This window comes from Ailuropoda melanoleuca, chromosome 7 (assembly GCF_002007445.2).
Source record: "Ailuropoda melanoleuca isolate Jingjing chromosome 7, ASM200744v2, whole genome shotgun sequence".
Lineage (NCBI taxonomy): Eukaryota > Metazoa > Chordata > Mammalia > Carnivora > Ursidae > Ailuropoda > Ailuropoda melanoleuca.
In genome coordinates this window covers 67,665,273-67,685,828 of record NC_048224.1, presented here as the reverse complement: position 1 = coordinate 67,685,828, position 20,556 = coordinate 67,665,273, and the positions used below count along the sequence as shown (strand labels likewise).

The 20,556-nt window shown below is 44.8% G+C and overlaps 1 non-coding gene across 1 annotated transcript; it reads right to left on the bottom strand.

Moving 5' to 3' along the window:
• Positions 1–2,090: 2,090 nt before the first annotated feature.
• LOC117803258 lies at positions 2,091–2,195 on the bottom strand. Its single transcript, XR_004626946.1, has one exon. It is a non-coding gene; the product is annotated as a U6 spliceosomal RNA (small nuclear RNA).
• Between the last annotated feature and the right edge of the window lie 18,361 nt (positions 2,196–20,556).

Below are 20,556 nucleotides of genomic sequence, written 5' to 3'. Positions count from 1 at the left end.
AAAAAAAAAAAAAAAAAGAATAGGATCACAGAAGGGCTCTTTTCACACCAAAGCAGTTGTTCCAGGAGCTGGACAAGGAAGCATGTGAGATAAATATGAATAGGTCATGGGGTGCCTGGGTGGCTCAGTCAGTTCAGCATGTAGCTCTTGCTTTTGGCTCTGGTCGTGATCTCAGGTTTGTGAAATAGAGTCCTGCATCAGGCTCCATGTTCAGCAGGGAGCTTGTTTCTCTCCCTCTCCCTCTGCCCCTCCCTGCATGCACTCTCTTATGCTCTCTCTCTCTCAAATAAATAAATAAATATTTAAAAAAGAAAAAGACCAGGTCGTATTTAGTAATCCAGAAATCCATGTTCATGTTACTCTCTTTGTTAACTTTTTTTTCTTAATCTTTCTAGGCTTAGATAAAGTCTTCTTTAAAATCTAGCCCAGTCCCAGTCACACCTTGGGGATACGAAGATAATAGTCATAAGTATCTGCTTGGTAGAATGAGGAGGAGTAACTTCCCATAAAACTAACAGTTTAGCAGTGTAAACAAGCAAAAGAACCCTAAGGGGAATGTAAATCTACAAGGCCTAGCCACCCTTCCCATGGAGACTCTCCCTCCATTATTAATTTTGGCAAATCAAGGTTGGACTTCCATTAGTGAAAGGCAGTTTCTGTAGTGGGACCCCAAGAAGGACACAAACAAGGAACAAGAAAAGAGAAAGTGATCAAAAGCCCTCAAGGATCAGAAACGGGCATGAAAACCTGGCACCAAACACTCAGGGATACATGGGACATGTGAATTTTACTGTGTCTCTGGGTTTAAGCTTACACGTTCTTTCCCAACGAATTCTACATTTTCTATGTTTTTAAAGTCCCACCAGTGTTATTTAGAGAAAACATGAAAAAACATACAAAGAAGTATGAATTGAATAGAGATTCTGGAGGTCACATGGTGCTGAGAGACATTACAGATTTGACCATTCAAAATGGAGAGACCTCCTTAAACACTGAAAGCATTCAGCTATAACTAAAAAAGGAAATGAACTATATTAGGCCAAGAGTAAGAACTACTGTATAAAGCCCCAAACCAAGTCTTGAACAGATCAAGGTGATCTGCTTCTGAATAAATTGCCTGCCAGGACAAAATGCAGCACTACTTAAAGAAAGAAAACAAATCCAGACTTTCAACAATGTTGCATCCACAATGCCCAGCACAACCTCAAAAATAATTATGCAAAGAAGTAGGAAATATGACATGTAATCAAAAGAAAAATTAGTCAATATAAACAGACTCAGAAATGACACAGATGTCAGAATTAGCAAATGAGAACTTTAAAACAGCTCTTATAAGTAAAGAAAAAGAGGTACATAATGAGTGAACAGAGAAGGAGTCAGTAGGAAAAATGGAAACAGTTTAAAAAAAAAAACAAATGAAGGTTACCTGGGTGGCTCAGTCGGTTAAGATCTGATTCTTGATCTCAGCTCAGGTCTCAATCTCAGGGTTGTGAGTTCAAGCTCTGTGTTGGGCTCCATGCTGGGCGTGGAGCTTACTTTAAAAAAAAAAAAAAGAAGATTCTAGAACTGAAAAATATAATATTTGAAATGAAAAAGTCACCGAATGCTGCAGAACTCTGCAGAAGGAAAGATCAGTGAACATGAAGACATGTCACTATCAAAACTGAAGACCATAGAGGAAAAAACATTAAAAACATAAACAGAATCTCAGTGAAACAATATTAAGCAGTCTCTCAAATATGTGATTGGAGTGCAACAAGGAGAAAAGAAAGAACCTGAGGTAAAAAAAATACAATCAAAGAAATAATGGCTATTTTTCCCCCAAATTTAAGGAAAACTATCAACCCACAGACACAAAAAGCTCAACAAATCCCAAAAAGGACAAGCACACAGAAAACTACACTTAGACATAATCATCACCAAGCTGTTGCAAATGAAAGAGAAATTCTTAACCGTATCTAAGAAAGAAGACACTGTATGTACAGCAAAATAGTGCTAACAAAAACTGCTGGCTTCTCATGAGAAACAAAGCCAACCTGTGCTGAGAGAAAAGGAAAAAAAATGTCAACCCAGAATTCTTTTTTTTTTTTTTTAATATGGAATGCTCCACAAATTTACATGTCATCCTTCTTCAGGGGCTGTGCTAATCTTCTCTGTATTGTTCCAGTTTGGGTATATTCTGCTGCTGAAGTAAGCACACAACTTAGAATTCTTTACCTAGCAAAAATTTTTTTTCCTTTTAAAAACGAAGGTGAAATAAATGTACTTCTAGAAAAACAAAGACAACAACAACAACAAGAAAACAAATAAAAATACACTACAAAGTCTTGCAATACAAGAAAGTTTAAAGAAGTTCTTCAGGCCAAAGGGAATAGCACAAAAGTCAGGAGAGGCATAAATGGAAGTATGCACTGCTGTAAGGTTCTCATATGTGAAGAAGTGTAGTAATTCAAAGTACACTGATAGGTTAAGAATGTATATGATGTCCCTAGGTTCTAGGGTCAAGAGCAAAAACAAACAACACAAAGAAACATAGTTAGAAAGCCAACAGAGGATATAAAATGGCATACCTGAAAATACTTGAGTAATTTAAAGGCAGGAAAAGAGAAAAAAGAAAGAGAGATGTGATAAATAAAAATGAATAGCAAGACAGTGGACATAAAGCCAACTATAGCAACAATTACATTAAAAGATGGAATAACACTCCAAGTAAACACTAAGTATAAATAGACTAAATGCTCCAATTAGAAGGCAGAAATTATCAGATTGGACCCAACTGTGTTGTCTAGAAGAAATGTACTTTTCAGCATAAAAACATATACAGGCAAAAAGTAAAAGGACAGGGAAAGATATTGATGTAAAATCTAGTCATAAAAGAACTGGAATTACTGTCTTCATATTAGACAAAGTAGACTGACAAACAAGGATTATTTAAATAGGAATATTTTATAATGATAAAAGGGTCACTTTGACGAGAAGACATAATGTTCCTAAATGTGTATACATCTGCGAAAGAACTCCAAAACACATGAAGCAAAAATTGGAAGTACAAAAGGAAAAAATAAACAAATACAAAATTAGAGTGAAAGATGTTAACACTCTTTTTAAAAATAACTGACGTAACATTTTGGCTATGCATTATTGGGCAACATCCCAGTGACTAGAATGGACAGTTAATGCAAAGTTCTTACCATACCCACCATTACATACTCTTTCTCTGAAAGAAAAAAAATTAGATCTCTCAGGTTTGTGAAGGTCTTTATAAGTTTGTAGAGGCAAAAACCATAAAGGAAAATTTTGACACATTTTACATTTAAAAAAATTTACACCTTGGGGCACCTGGGTGCCTCAGTTGGCTAAGTGTCCAACTCTTGATTTCAGCTCAGGTCATGATCTCAGGGTCTTGAAATCATTCCCCACGTTGGGCTCCATGCTGGACGTGGAGCCTGCTTAAGATTCTCTGCCTCCCTCTCCCTCTGCTCCTCACCTCCCCCAAAAGAAAAAGTAAACCTCAAAAATTACCCTTAAGAAAATAGAAAAGTAAGGAAAATAAGAGTAAGAATAAACTATTTGGGATGACACCAAAATAAAAATCTTTTGCACAGTGAAAGAAACAATCAACAAAATGAAAAGGCAACCTATCGAATGGGAGAAGATATTCACAAATGACATAACCAATAAAGGGTTAATAACCAAAATATATGAAAAGAACATATATAACTCAACACCAAAAATACAAATAATCCAATTTAAAATGGGCAAAAGACCTGAGTACATGTTTTTCCAGAGACAACATATAGATGGCAGACACATGAAAAGATAGACGTTCAACATCACTCATCATCAGGGAAATGCAAGTCAAAATCACAGTGAGGTATCACCTTACACCTGTCGGGATGGCTAGAATAAAAAACAAACAAAACAAAACAAAAAACCAAGAAATAACAGTGTTGGGGAGGTTATGGAGAAAAGGGAACACTTGTGCACTGTTGGTGGGAATGCAAACTGGTGCAGCCACTGTGGAAAACAGTATGGAGGTTCCTTGAAAAATTAAAAATAGAATTACCATATGATCCAGTAATTCCACTGCTGGATATTTACCCAAACAAAATGAAAACATTAATTCAAAAAGATATATGCACCCTAATATTCATTGAAGCAGTATTTCCAATAGCCAAGATATGGGAGCAGCAAGTGTCCATCCATAGATGAAGGGAAAAAAGAGGATGTGGTACAGTCAATACAACTGCTACTGAGCCAAAAAAAAAAGAATGAGACCTTGTCATTTGCAACAACATGGAGGGAGCTACCTGCAGGATATTGTGCTAAGTGAAATAAGAGAAAGATAAATATCATATGATTTCACTTCCATGTGGACTTTAAGAAAACAAACCAGACAAATAAAACAAAACTCATAGATACAGAGAACAGATTGGTGGTGGCCACAAGGGAGGGGAGTTGGGGGGTGGGTGAAATGGGTGAAGGGGACCAGGAGATACAAACTTCCAGGTACAAAATAATACAAGTTATGGGGGTTCATGGATACCCTTTCTCCAAGGCTATATTAATTCTGTTTCACTGGAGAATCCTGACTGATACAAGGGACATGGAGAGACTAGCAATGATCCTGCACTGGGCAGGCTCCTGTTTCACTGGGTGGTGGGAAGACGATTGCTCAAGTCCCATCGCAGCCACCAGAGCCTTGGGACTTGAGAGATGCGGCCCCAGGGAGCTCTGTGGGGCCCTTCCTTCAGCAAGGTTGCTACTCACACTACAAACGCTGACCTGGCCGGCTTGCAGCTCACGGGCCCCCTGTCAACTCTGCGGGGTCAGCGGGCGCTCCACCGCAGGAGGAAGCCCATCTCCCCCCAGCGCAGCTCATGCGTTCATCTGCCCCAGCTTTCTTACCGAGCCCAGATGGAAAGCATAAGCCTTCACACCTGCAGAATGCTCCAGAGGCTTACGGCCGGAGGAGTGCACTTGGCTTCTGCGAGCGGACTTTACTGCTCAGAATGAATGCGCCCAGGCCCCCCCCGCATGCAGAGAGCTGGCATGGGCCATCCGGAGGGTGCTCAGCCAGGGAGAAGACCGGGCCACAGGGAGGGTTCGTGTGCTGAGTAGAAGGGACCACGTTCGGGGCAAAAAGGAACGTCGGCTCCCTAGAAGCCAGTGCAGAGAAACCCGTGGAACTCACGGACTGACGCCGGGCACCTTCCGGCTGCTGTGGGCTGACTTCCAGGGATGGAGGTGAGCTTCCAAAGAAGAGACTGGAACTTGCAAACCGTTAATGAATCTCAGTCCACTTTGCTCTTGACAGAGCTGCCTTGTTACTGAACCAACTCACTTGAGATTTCCGCACTGTAACATGTTTAGTATCAAAACCACTGATGCAAGAAAAAAATCCTCCAAAACCAACAGTTCCCCTGCTGGCTGCGTTCATGTACATAATCGAGCGTGCCTCCAGGATGGCTGCCTGTTAGCCGATGTGCTCGCCTCCCTTTCTGGGAGAAAAGCACTCCGAAGTCCTCGCCAAATTGAAGCACAATACTAGAGGATCCATTGTGTGAAGAGGGGTGTCTTAGACCCAAATAGAAGGGGCCCATGAAGGTGGGAGCCACTCTGCTCACTCTTGACTCAGTTTCTGTCTCTGCAATAAGCCAGCAGCTCAGACACTGGACTGACTTACTATGCTTTTTGTGACTTCTTCTTCTGAGTTCGCAGCAATCCCCCAGCTTCATGGCACAGACAGGATGCTGTGAGAACGCTTGCGGAGGTGCGGAGGCCGCTCCACACCCCGGCCCCCTCGTTCAGGGTGCCAGCCACATCCCATTTCCCATCCACATAGTCCTGCAGGCCATGGGTCCTGCAGTACCCTTCGTGTCTTACCAGTCAGCCTTCAGAGCGCACCCACGAGATCCAGGTGCCGCCCCATGCGCCTGGAGACGCAGCACCCTGCTTCCGAGGAGTCCCCTGATCCCACAGCAAGGACTGCTAACCCTCCCGAGCGTCAGCATGAATGTAAGCATGGGACATGCGAACTCCCACAATTCCCACTCCGACCCTATTAAACGTGAGCCAACCATCGTGCCCCTCCAGCAGAGACGGAGGCATAGGGGTGAAGTTACTTGCCCACGTTTACACAACGAATGAGTGGCCAGTGGAATTCAACCCTGAGTAGTCCGGGCTCCAGTGGCATCTGACTCTGGAGGGGGAGATGCTCCTGCAAGCAGTAGACCATCCAAGAGATGAGGATGCCTGCAGGAAGGAAAGAGAAAGCAGCGTGCTGAAGGACACTGAGCCAGGAGGGGCTGGGGGTGGAGGAGAAAATGGTAGAAGTCGTCAGGGCAGTATTACCAGTCATAGTTCCCATTTCTTTCACACTGAATACCAGACATTGTGCCAGGGCTGTTGCGTGGTGCTCACATGCGCCCCGAGGAGGAGGCAGGATGATTAGTCCCACTTCAGTTATGAGGACCCTGGGGCAGCACGGCCTCCAGGCTGCCCCACGTGGGCATGCCTCCTCTCTGCACTGGGTGATGCCGTGTTCGTGGCATGAGGTGGCTGTGCTGGGACTCTGTGCCACAGAAGTTGGCGGGTGCTACAAAATCGGGGCTTTTGCAATCCTCCGCCTTAAGACTCTGTCATTAACCATATCCTGGCACCCTTCGGGGTCCAGCTTGCCCGCTCACCCTGTGAGCAAGTAGCATCTGACTCCAGAGTGGGCTCTTCATGGAGCAAGGCAAGCGCATCTGAGCCCTTAAGAAGTACATCTAGCTCCAGAACTAAGGGCCTTTCCCAGGTAGGGGGCAATTTGTTAAGTACCCGCTCCTCTCAAGGAGGAAGGAGGACCCAGGCAGGATAAGTAAAGAGAACCAAAAAGCTTCTCCCCTCCAACCCCCTTTCCCACAGTCCATCAAGTAGACATCCCAACTGGAAGGGAAGAGCCTATTTTCAGAGAGAGCTTTGGGAAACAGAAGGTTGGATCACCCTAATTATGTGCCCTTCACTTAGAAGGCTTGGCTGATGGGAGCTGGGACCCGGGGCAGTCTGCAGGCCCCGTGAGGGTGGGCCCTGTGCTGGTGCCCATCTGGTGGGGCCGGGGCCACCGGGTCACTTGAGGGCAGGGCGATGCCAAGGCAGGGAGGAGAACTGCAGGCACACAGCTGGGCCCAGCAGAGTGCTGAGGGACCCTGGGCCCTGGTGATACCTCATTTTATTTATTTATTTGAGAGAGAGAGAGAGAGCATGCACATGAGCAGGGGTGAGGGGCAGAGGGAGAAGCAAACTCCCCACTGAGTGCAGAGGTGGACCCGGGGCTCAGTCCCAAGACCCCGAGATCATGACCTGAGCTGAAGTCAGAGGCTTAACCGACTGAGCCACCCAGGCGCTCCCTCTTCCTGTCCTTTCAAACATAGTCAGACTCCGGAAGCTTCTAGAGGTGCTCCGAGGCACCACTGACACCCTGTGGAAAGCCTGTGAACTTCTCTGTGAATTAGCTTCTCAGAAAGGCCTGCTCATGATCTAATCTCATGATATCAAGCATAACGACAGGGCTAAAGTGATGTCTAGCATTTGTAGGGCCCTCTCTTGTCACCAGATTCAGGCTCACTGATGCTCAGAAGCACACTGTGGGGTAGGTATCATTCTCAACACCTTACAGGTGAGGAAACCGAGCCTCAGGGACAGGTCCAGCGTCGTGCCATCAGTGAAGGCTGATGGAGCTCTGTCCAAGGTCAGGGCCCTTTGCTCTGCATATTGCTACCCCCCAGTCCCTGGTGCCGCCCTGAAGTGCCTCTGTGCCAAGTGACGTGCACACATACCCACTCAGGGCTTGCACCTTTGCTGGACATGGGGCCTCGCTTGAACCCTCCTCTCTGGGTGGCCTTGGGCCAGACTCTCAGCCCAGACTCTCTTGGCTTTCCTGTGTCAAGCAAACCTGACTTCCTTCCATGTGTGGCCCAGAGCAAGAGAGCCATAATGCAGACCATCTGCGAGCAGCTGTTGAAATGGAAACACCTGATGACACTGTTAGTACAGCACCCTCACCTTTAAGAGAAGGGGTCAGCTTGACCCTTCTCAGCCTTCCAAGGCTCTGAGTGTGGCGGCAACCCTTCTCCCCTGTGCAGAGTTACCAGTGCTCTCCAGCCCCCCAACCCCACCAGCCCAGGTTGGGGGGGTCCTCATTTTCCTCCTCTCTGTGCAGGAACATTCATAACTCTGTGTGGGGACTTGCTCCTAGGGGTGCATGATGCTGGCAATGCGTGGGCAATGCATAGATACTGCATTGTGGAAGGAAGGCAGGCAGGAAGTCTGAATGAACAACCCAAAAACCCAAGTGTGGGAAGAATAACAAACATTCCTTCAGAGAGTCAGAGCTCCGCTAGCTTTGCTCCCAGACCACAGCCACAATGGAAAACAAAATTTCAAATATTTGATTAGCACACTGCAAACATGCCTATCCAGTATCTTCCAAATCCTTCATTGGGTATGTGTTTTGCAAATATTTTCCCCCAGTCTGTGTCTTGTCTTTTCATTCTCTTAACAATGTAGTTGCAGAGCAAAAGTTTTTTATTTTAATGAAGACTAACTCATCAAATATTCTTTCATGGATCATGCTTTTGGTGTTGAATCTGAAAAATCATCATCAAACCCAAGGTCACCTTGATTTCCTCAGTGTTATCTTCTAGGAGTTTAATTGTTTTGCATTTGTCTTTTAGGTCATGATCCATTTTGTGCCAATTTTTGTGAAAGGTATAACGTCTGGGTCTAGATTCATTTTTTTTTTTTGTATGTGATCGTCCAGTTGTTCCAGCACCATTTGTTGAAAAGACTGTCTTTGCTCTGGTGTATTGCCTTTGCTCCTCTGTCAAAGATCAACTGACTGTATCTGTGCCATTGACTGAATGTTAAGTGAAACCTGACCTTCACGGTAATTTAGGGGGTGAGGACTCTGGGTTCTGCGTATGACTAGATCATGAGGGTAGAGCCCTCTTGCATGGAATTCATGCCCTTATAAAAGAAACCCCAGAGAACTCTCTTGACCTTCTTCTGTGTGAGGACACAGTGAGAAGACAGCCATCTATGAGCAAAGAAGAGGGCTCTCACCAGACCATGTACCTGCCATGTGCCTTGACCTTGGACTTTCCAACTTCCACAACTCTGAGAACTTGATTGGATCTGTTTTGGCACTCTCTTTTTTGTTCCGTTGATCTATGTGCCTGTTCTTTCCCCAATACCACAGGGTCTTGATTACTGTACCTGTATAGTAAGTCTTGAAGTTGGGTGACATCAGTCCGACCTTGTTCTTTTTCTTCAACATTGTGCTGGCTGCTCTTGGTCTTTTGCCTCTCCACCTCCGCAGACCAGCACTATCCCATTCGTGCCCTCTACCAAAGTGGGCTGCTTCTAGAACAGTCCCACCTGTTCTGCATCCTCTGGCCAGGTCAGGCCACGTCTACAGACAAGCTCCCATCCGCCCACATCCTCCTGCAATGGCGGACTGCCTCTACAGACCAGCGCCAGCTCACACTCTTGCAAGTTTTTGTTTTCTTTGTTTTGTTTTTCACCACAGAAAGCCTGCATGTTTCTGTGGTCATCATTCCTTCTATGAAGAGGCCTCAGCCTTGGAGGGGGTCCCGATCCTGTCCTCAGTTCCCCCCATGTCCTCTCTTTCTCACCCTAGAAATAGTAGCTGTTCTTTAGCACCTTCTGCCTCCAGACTCCCCGCCAACTCCTGTTAGTAATGAACCACCTTGTCTTGTTCTACTTCATAATTCTTTATACCAAAATATCCCTGTTCAAGTAACCAGTGAAGTTTCTGTCTTTGTTCCTGATGGACCCTGACTAATAGAGCCCCCCTGACAGAACCAAACAAGGAGTCAGCTGGCAAAAGCAGGGACGTCGCTGGCAGGGTCACAGCTCCAGCAGGATGTGTGTTTGGGGGGTGGGGGGTGGTTGGAGTTGACAGTCCCTCAGTAACTAGAACAGAGGGTGAAATAAAGATATTTTGAGATGAACATAACAGTTTTCCATTAGCAGATCCTCATGAAAGAGAATTCTAAGACAACGTCCTTTAGGAAAAAATAAAATGATCCCGAAAGGAAGATTTGAGATATATAAAGAAATGAGGAGCCAAGATCATAATGATAAATACTGGGATAAATCTAGAAGAATGTTGATTGTATGAAACAGTACTATCTAATGAGGTTTAAAAAAAAGAATAAAAACATAGAAGTCAGACAGGGGTTGCTAGACTGAACTGGGTTCCCCTGAAATTCACATGTAACCCCCCACTGTGATGGTATTTGGAGATGGCACCTTTAAGAAGGGGTGAGGTTGAGATGAGGCTGTGAGGATGGGGCCCTCATGATGGGTTAGTGTCCTTATAAGAAGCAGCACCAGAGGCACACATGAGAAGGCAGCCATCTGCAAGCTGGGAGAGGGCTCTTGCCAAAACCCGAGCTCACTGGCACCCTTCAGAACCACAAGAAAATTAATTTCTGTTGTTTGAGCTCCCCAGTCTATGGCAGCCCAAGCAGACTAAGACAGAGGTCCACGGAATCCAGGCTCTTGCATTGTCCCAGAGGAGTGGATAGATGGGGCTCACATCCAGGCAGTACGTACTTGAACATCTTCCGGAATGAATCGGCCACTGTGTGTGCTGACTGGACCACGTGCATGTCACACTGGCTGTTAAAAAAGATATTTTTATGTTTCCATGTTGTAATTCTTAGAGTAATGACTCAAAAAATATAAACAGTATATGTTTCTACTGAAAAAAAATTAGAATGATTCAAAAGAATCAACCCCAAAGAACACAAGAAAGGAAGGAAAAAGAGAAAGGAGATAAAAGAAAGCACAAACTCATCTGTTAGCTCTAAACAACATACACAGGANTTTTTAAATTACCTCTGATAAAAATTGTTGATCAACCTTAGATTTTGATAAATTAAGTTTCCATGTTGTAATTCTTAGAGTAATGACTCAAAAAATATAAACAGTATATGTTTCTACTGAAAAAAAATGAGAATGATTCAAAAGAATCAACCCCAAAGAACACAAGAAAGGAAGGAAAAAGAGAAAGGAGATAAAAGAAAGCACAAACTCATCTGTTAGCTCTAAACAACATACACAGGAAGTCGTATTACATTTTAATTTTTTTCCTTTGAAACACAAGAAGTGTCAGAATGAGGATAGCACCTATTTGTTAACAAGAGACATATCTAAAACATAAGGACACAGAAAACTGAAAGGAAAAGGAGAGAAGAAGACTTACCAAGAAGATGTTTATCAAAAGAAAGCTTGTGGAACAAGATGTAACAGGCAAAAGAGATTTAAGGCAAAGACAGTTACCAGAAAGAAGCCCGTGTCAAAATGACAGAAGCTCGTTCATCAGAAAGAGGTAAAAGTTTGATTAAAAGAACGGTTTCCAGAATCAGCCTGTTCAAATCCCAGCTCTGTATGTGATCTTCAGCAAAGTACTTCGTCTCTGCGGTTTTCAGTTTCCTCACATGTAAGCAGGAATATGAACAGNGAAGACTTAGCAAGAAGATGTTTATCAAAAGAAAGCTTGTGGAACAAGATGTAACAGGCAAAAGAGATTTAAGGCAAAGACAGTTACCAGAAAGAAGCCCGTGTCAAAATGACAGAAGCTCGTTCATCAGAAAGAGGTAAAAGTTTGATTAAAAGAACGGTTTCCAGAATCAGCCTGTTCAAATCCCAGCTCTGTATGTGATCTTCAGCAAAGTACTTCGTCTCTGCGGTTTTCAGTTTCCTCACATGTAAGCAGGAATATGAACAGTACCTGCCTTGTAGGGCGCTTGTGAGTTGGCGTGCATTTAAGGCAATTAGAACAATGCTGGACATGTATGGACATAGGGAGCGTCACATAAATAAGGCATGAAATCACAAAGCCTAATAACATGCATCAAAATATGTTAGGAAGAGTTGATGGAACTACAAAAGTGATACATACTAGTCCAAATTCTTAGTGGGCTATTTTAAAAAAAATATTTTATTTATTTATTTATTTAGAATGCACACAAGTGTGGGGGAGGGGCAGAAGAAGAGGGAGAGAGCAGACACCAAGCTGAGTACAGAGCCCCCTCAGGGCTCAATCTCATGACCCTGAGATCATGACTGAGCTGAAACCAAGAGTCAGATGCTTAACCAACTGAGACACCCAGGGGCTCCCTTAGTGGGCTATTTTAAACACATCTTACCAGTGATTTAAAAAAAAACCAGTAACAATATAGAAGAGTTGACAATACATAAATCAAATCAATGGGCAGGTATAAACATTGCATCCAACAACCTCATATACATTATTTTCCAAAACTTGCCATATACTGGGTCATAAAGTAAATTTTAACAAATTTATCCAAGCATGCATGCATGAAATCATGCAAAACATGTTCTAGGACTACATGCAATAAAGCTAGAAATCAAAAAGCTTATAATATCCTTATATGTTTGGAAATTAAGAAACTTGCTTCTAGATAATTTACATGTGCAAATTGGGAAATGTCACGTCACAACTAATGGAATTTAACACATCAGAATTTAGAGGAAAACCATAGCTCTAAAATATGTATATTGGAAGAGAAGAAAGGCTGAAAAATAATGAGATAAGACCCCATCTCATGAAGCTAGAAAAAGAATAGCAAAATAAACCCAAAGAAGGGAGAAAGAAGGAATCACTAAAATTCAGAGTGAAAATAAATGAAATTGAGAACAAACACACAATAGAGAAAATCAACAAAGATAACAGTTGTTATTTGAAAACATGAATAAAGTTGGCAAGTCTCCAGTGGACCTGCAAAAGAAAAAGAGAGAAGGCACAAATCTATTTCAGTAATGGGACAAAGGGAAATCATTATAGTTGCTGCTTGCATTAAGAAAGATAATAAGAACTATATTTTTTAATGATTTTTTCAACTCATAAGACACATAAACAGAAAAACAGATTGAGATTTATATCATAATACAACTGATACAAATATACAAAATATTGTGTATATATATATATTTTCATATTGTGTATTTTTAAAGGTACACATTGCTAAATAAATATATAAAAAGTTAACTTGGGGAGAAAGGAAGATAATAAAAGGATGTAATGAACAACTTTTTCTCCAAATTTAGAATAGTCATATTTTCTTTTTAAGATTTTATTTATTTATTTGACAGAGAGAGACAGCCAGTGAGAGAGGGAACACAAGCAGGGGGAGTGGGAGAGGAAGAAGCAGGCTCTTAGCGGAGGAGCCTGATGTGGGGCTTGATCCCAGGACTCTGGGATCACGCCCTGAGCTGAAGGCAGACGCTTAACGACTGCACCACCCAGGCGCCCCAGAATAGTCATATTTCTAGAACAAGATAATTTATCAGAAATGACTCAAGAAGAAATAAAGAATTTAAATTGCCCTATTAAACATTAAAGAAATTGAATCAGCAATTCATAGCCTTTTCTCAGTGAAACGCTCAGACTTCCATGCCTTCACCATTGATTTCTATGAAAACTCAAATCAAGGACCAAAACTCCAATCTTATATAAGCTGTTCTACAGAATAGGAAAAAAGCAAAAGATACTTTCTTGCTTATTTTATGAGGCAAACATAATCTTGATGCCAAATAGTTAAAGAAAGAAAAATTATAGTATTCCCATGAACAAAATTTCTAACCAAAACATTAACAAAATAATGTAATCTGAAGTTAGTTGACTAATTAAAGATGAAAAATTACGGGAGCATCGAAATCAATACAGAAAGTCATTTGTAAAATTCAACATCTATTTATGATGTTTTTCAAAATTGAGAAAGAAAATTGAAGGGAATTTTATTAATCCAATGAAGTTTCTTTTAAAACATACCTATAGTAAATATCACATATAATAGTAACCCATTAATATAGTAATGCAAGAAAATGACATAAAAGTTATAAAGATTAAAAAAGAAGAAGAAATAACAAGTAATAGGAATATCTACATATATGTGCTATGTATATTGTGATACACATTTAAAACAAAAGATCACAGAAACATATTTTTTTAAGTTTTTTAACAAATGCCAGGCAAATGTAAAGAAAGAAAGCTAATATAGCAAGTTTTGTAGTAGAGCTGTTTTAAGGCCAAAATTTTAAAAATCAGAAAGTAAAGGAAATAATATTATAAATAAAAAGATAGTGGACAATTCAGTTAGAGATTTTATAATACTCTCTTTGAAACAGGTCAAGCAGACAAATAAAAAGGTACAGAAGATTTGATTAATGTGTCTAGCAAAGCTTGATCAATTAAATATTAGGGAAAGAATACACATGGTTTTCAAGTGCACACAAAACATTCACAAATGTGGACTACATCTAAGGCCACAGAGGAAACCGCAGATTATTCCAGAGAATCTGTAGCAAGGTAAGACTATGTTTTCTGACCCTCTGTAAAATAAATCAATATCAAAAGGATCAATTTATAAAATCCTTTTTGAATGAAAACTGAAAGCAAAATGTAGTATGATTGCATAATCTTTGGAATAAAGAAGAAATAATAAAAGAAATTGGTAAATATTTTTAATTGAAATGAAAAATACCCCACGTCCAAATGTATAGGACAAAACTAAAGTAACATTTAGAGGTAAAATTATAGTTTCAAACAACAAATGAGTTAAGTTCTCATTTAATAAGCTCCAAAAAGTGGGGCACCTGGGTGGCTCAGTCTGTTAAGCATCCATCTCTTGATTTCCTTCAGGCCATGAGATTGGGGTTGTGAGCCCCTGCAATGGGCTCCATGCTCAGCAGGGAGTCTGCTTGAGATTCTTCTCTCCTTCTACCTCTGCCCCTCCTGGCCCCCCTCTCTTAAAAAAAAAAAAAAAAAAAAAAAAAGCTCCAAAAAGAAAAAGAGCAAACCTAAGCACTCTTCCACCCCGCTGTTCAGTGAAGGAATCTTGCAAGGTCACACAGAGCAGAACCAGGATTTGAACTCCAGCAGCCTGATTCTAGAAGCTTCACTCTTTACCCTCATGTTTTACTGTTTTGCCTCACTAGCAGGGCAACAGTATAAATGTGATGACGGTGAGTGGGAACTATGTCCTTCGTCTCTATATCCATGTGTAGCATATCAAAAAGGCTTTATACATTTAAAAATAGTCCAGTTTTTAGACATGAACATTCACTTGGTTATGAAATTTACAGTTACTAAAAGGGAAACAGTAGACCTCTCCCTTCCATCTCCACCCACTGAGAACCAGGTACCCTCTCCTGAGATAATGCTCTCACCTTCTTGTGGATCCTTTTGAAAACATTTTATGCTCAAATAAATAAAGACGTGTGTTTTCTATTCCTCTTTTTATCTACTGAATAGCACATTTCTCTGCTACTTGTTTTTTCACTTTACTGTTGTATCTCAAAGGTCATATCAATTCATGTAAAACACCCTCATTCCTAGTACAATTGCTGGGTACTCCATAATGCATCTATTATAATTTAACGAATACTCGGTTGATGGAACAGGAGGATATTTCCAATCTTTTGTGATTTCAAATAATTCCTTGGTGAATATGTCATTTAACATATGGGCAAATCAAGCACATGAAATACATACCAGTCCCATTCACTGTAGGCTGTCTCCATTTCTAAAGCTGAATGACAAGTTACCCCAAATCTGAGTAACCTGAAACAATGACATTCATCTTTTCTCACAGATCTGCGGTTTCGGCTGGCAGGACTCCGTGAGGACGGAGGTCTGGCCATCAGCTGCACCAGCTCATGGCAGACTGAGTTCTCTGACGACGTCTTGTCCACCCACAGGTCCCGCAAGCCACCCTGCCTGTGGGCTGAGACCTCAGCTGGGACCAGACCCCCCCTGGGGCCCCTTCAGGCAGCCTGGGCTTCCTCACAACATGGTGGCTGAGCTCCAGAAGGACATTCTGAGAGAGCCAGGACTCTGCCCTTCATGGCTGGCCTTGGAAGTCAGTCATGCAGGAGGGTGCCCCCAAATCCCACAAAGCTTCAAAGGGAAGGGAACAGAGACCATCTCTTGACACACAGAATGTCAAGGTTCTGGAAGAGAATATGGGTCCACAAATACTGTTGTCACATTTTTGGAAAATCCAATCAGTCGTGGATGCATTCTAGATATGGAATTGTTCCATGACAGGTACGGACAGTTCTAATTTCGATAGATGTTTGCTAATTGCCCTTCAGAGACCTTGTATCAACTCATGCCCAGCAGCAGTGCACGGAGAAGCGCATCCTTGTTTCCCAAAGAGGTGAAAGATTGACCGAAAGGAGTGAATGAAGTAGTGAACTGAACGAATGAACGTGCGGTTGGTCTTGGAGAAACATTTAATCGTCTGGCCACTGGAGGGCGGTGTTTCCCCACAGAAGTGCAGGGAGGCACCCTGGGAAAGAGGGTCTGTGAGCAGCACTTCAGCGCCCTTTGCTCTGGGCAGGAGAGGCTGGAGGCGCCCTACATCCAGGCGCGGACCTGTGGGGTTACACCGTGCTTGGCTGTGCTCGAGAGCCCCGAAGGGGGACGACAAGTGTTCCAGCTCGCCGGTCCTTTTGCCACTTAAGGTACAGGAGACTCGGATGCCTGTGTGAAGTCCTCCCTGAGCCACAGCGCCGGAGCTCAGAAGGGATTGTCCTCCGCAGGGGCCTTAGGGGTTTCAGGCTTTTCCTTCAAGGGCACCTTTCCAACGGCGGGAATTTTAAGCCTGCAGATGCAGGGCCTTGCACAGTCCGGGAGACCTGGAGCGCAGACCAGGAGGCCTTGCAGGTGCTGAGTCCTGCCCTCTGGCATCTCCCCTGGGTGATTCCACCGGCCATGGCCCCTTCCCCACACCCTCCTTCAGGTGGGACCCTTGGTCACTTCCAGGGATGGCTTGGAGCTCCCGAGACCCCCACCTCCCCTGCCCAGGGAGGGTCCTTGGGGCCTGGATGAGACATCCTGCTGGCATCTGGCAAGACTTGGTGCCCTGCCCCATGAACCTTGTAAAACACTGAGTGAGGGGGCCAGATGTCCCCCTTGCCCATCTCGGATGCTCACCTCAAGCACTGAGATCCAGGGCAAGGTTGGGGGATGGGGTGGGGGGTCAGGGACAGGGGAAGGAACACAGCCTCTGAAGTTTAACAATTTGCTTTTCACCCAGATTAGGGAGCCAGCAGGCCTCGTGGGCCGCCCTGCAGCCCACCCTGAGGAGGCCCTGCTGTCATGTGTGTCAAGCTCACCCACTTGTGATTGTCCCCTTGGGTCCTGACCCATCCCTNGCATATCAAAAAGGCTTTATACATTTAAAAATAGTCCAGTTTTTAGACATGAACATTCACTTGGTTATGAAATTTACAGTTACTAAAAGGGAAACAGTAGACCTCTCCCTTCCATCTCCACCCACTGAGAACCAGGTACCCTCTCCTGAGATAATGCTCTCACCTTCTTGTGGATCCTTTTGAAAACATTTTATGCTCAAATAAATAAAGACGTGTGTTTTCTATTCCTCTTTTTATCTACTGAATAGCACATTTCTCTGCTACTTGTTTTTTCACTTTACTGTTGTATCTCAAAGGTCATATCAATTCATGTAAAACACCCTCATTCCTAGTACAATTGCTGGGTACTCCATAATGCATCTATTATAATTTAACGAATACTCGGTTGATGGAACAGGAGGATATTTCCAATCTTTTGTGATTTCAAATAATTCCTTGGTGAATATGTCATTTAACATATGGGCAAATCAAGCACATGAAATACATACCAGTCCCATTCACTGTAGGCTGTCTCCATTTCTAAAGCTGAATGACAAGTTACCCCAAATCTGAGTAACCTGAAACAATGACATTCATCTTTTCTCACAGATCTGCGGTTTCGGCTGGCAGGACTCCGTGAGGACGGAGGTCTGGCCATCAGCTGCACCAGCTCATGGCAGACTGAGTTCTCTGACGACGTCTTGTCCACCCACAGGTCCCGCAAGCCACCCTGCCTGTGGGCTGAGACCTCAGCTGGGACCAGACCCCCCCTGGGGCCCCTTCAGGCAGCCTGGGCTTCCTCACAACATGGTGGCTGAGCTCCAGAAGGACATTCTGAGAGAGCCAGGACTCTGCCCTTCATGGCTGGCCTTGGAAGTCAGTCATGCAGGAGGGTGCCCCCAAATCCCACAAAGCTTCAAAGGGAAGGGAACAGAGACCATCTCTTGACACACAGAATGTCAAGGTTCTGGAAGAGAATATGGGTCCACAAATACTGTTGTCACATTTTTGGAAAATCCAATCAGTCGTGGATACATTCTAGATATGGAATTGTTCCATGACAGGTACGGACAGTTCTAATTTCGATAGATGTTTGCTAATTGCCCTTCAGAGACCTTGTATCAACTCATGCCCAGCAGCAGTGCACGGAGAAGCGCATCCTTGTTTCCCAAAGAGGTGAAAGATTGACCGAAAGGAGTGAATGAAGTAGTGAACTGAACGAATGAACGTGCGGTTGGTCTTGGAGAAACATTTAATCGTCTGGCCACTGGAGGGCGGTGTTTCCCCACAGAAGTGCAGGGAGGCACCCTGGGAAAGAGGGTCTGTGAGCAGCACTTCAGCGCCCTTTGCTCTGGGCAGGAGAGGCTGGAGGCGCCCTACATCCAGGCGCGGACCTGTGGGGTTACACCGTGCTTGGCTGTGCTCGAGAGCCCCGAAGGGGGACGACAAGTGTTCCAGCTCGCCGGTCCTTTTGCCACTTAAGGTACAGGAGACTCGGATGCCTGTGTGAAGTCCTCCCTGAGCCACAGCGCCGGAGCTCAGAAGGGATTGTCCTCCGCAGGGGCCTTAGGGGTTTCAGGCTTTTCCTTCAAGGGCACCTTTCCAACGGCGGGAATTTTAAGCCTGCAGATGCAGGGCCTTGCACAGTCCGGGAGACCTGGAGCGCAGACCAGGAGGCCTTGCAGGTGCTGAGTGAGTCCTGCCCTCTGGCATCTCCCCAGGGTGATTCCACCGGCCATGGCCCCTTCCCCACACCCTCCTTCAGGTGGGACCCTTGGTCACTTCCAGGGATGGCTTGGAGCTCCCGAGACCCCCACCTCCCCTGCCCAGGGAGGGCCCTTGGGGCCTGGATGAGACATCCTGCTGGCAATCTGGCAAGACTTGGTGCCCTGCCCCATGAACCTTGTAAAACACTGAGTGAGGGGGCCAGATGTCCCCCTTGCCCATCTCGGATGCTCACCTCAAGCACTGAGATCCAGGGCAAGGTTGGGGGATGGGGTGGGGGGTCAGGGACAGGGGAAGGAACACAGCCTCTGAAGTTTAACAATTTGCTTTTCACCCAGATTAGGGAGCCAGCAGGCCTCGTGGGCCGCCCTGCAGCCCACCCTGAGGAGGCCCTGCTGTCATGTGTGTCAAGCTCACCCACTTGTGATTGTCCCCTTGGGTCCTGACCCATCCCCTTCCCAGCCACAGTTCCCCCTCAGCTTTGTGGCACAGCGGGGTGAAGGCCCGCTGGCCAGCTGACCATCCTCCTGCAGTGGCCTGGGAAGCGAGAGCCGAAGCAGGAGTGCAGAGTTGCTTCGGGAAGGCCCAGCTTTGAGCCGCACTCCTAGGAGCCTTGGGCAGAGGCCTTGGCCCCTATTTCTCCGCTGTGAAATGGATCTGCGTTACTGCTTCATAGAAGCACTGTGTTAAATCAGGTAGCAGATACGGCGGTCTTAGTACAGGCCTGGCTCCAAGTGGCAACCAGGCGGCACTTCCCCCCTCTCTGGGCCTTTCCAGCAGAGAAGGGCCAGGCTGACACTCGGCACCACGCACCCTGTGGGGCAGTCTTGGGTGTCCCCCCAGCAACCCCGCGCATACTTTGCTTCTTTGGCTGACGTGCTCGGGGCCCTCGGGGACACAACGACTGCTTACTGGGTATCACCTGTCCCTCAGGGGACCAGTCCAGCACTGAGTGCCATCTCCCACTAAGGCTCATAGCTGTGTCACTCTACACTTGATTAAATGGGACTTGGGGACTTGAGCTTCACCCTGGCCCTGTGTTGGTGGCCCCACGCCACAGAGAGGTGGGACTGCCCTCCTTTCCTCCCCCTGGCTGACCTCTCGCTTCTCCCTAGTTAACAACCATGAAAGAGTTTGAACACAGAAGCCCCACCTCCTGCCCTCACGAGTCCTGAAGGGAGACCTTTGTGTTAACCTACTTTCAAAATCTCTTTCTTGCAATGGCCTCAGAACAGACAGTGTCTCTCCCTCTTCAGTGCGTGGCTGGGAAAGAGCCCAGTGGATGTGTGGGGGAGGGGTGGGTATGGCCACACAGGTTCCCATGCTGTCCTGGCTCACCACAGTGAACACAGATGAGGGTCTTTCAAAACAAGGTTCAAGGCCCACCAGTGTGTAAACCTGGCCATTTGTCTTAGCAGAGGACAGACAACCATGATGACCAGATGTGAGGCCAACTCAAGAATGTTTATTCTGTTTCCCAGTTAGGGTCCCTTAACAATATGGGCAAGGCCACTCCTGGGAGCCCCCTGCAGGGACCACTTAGGGACCTGCCTGCTCTCATCAGCCCACAGACTGACTACACGTGGGGGAGAGGGA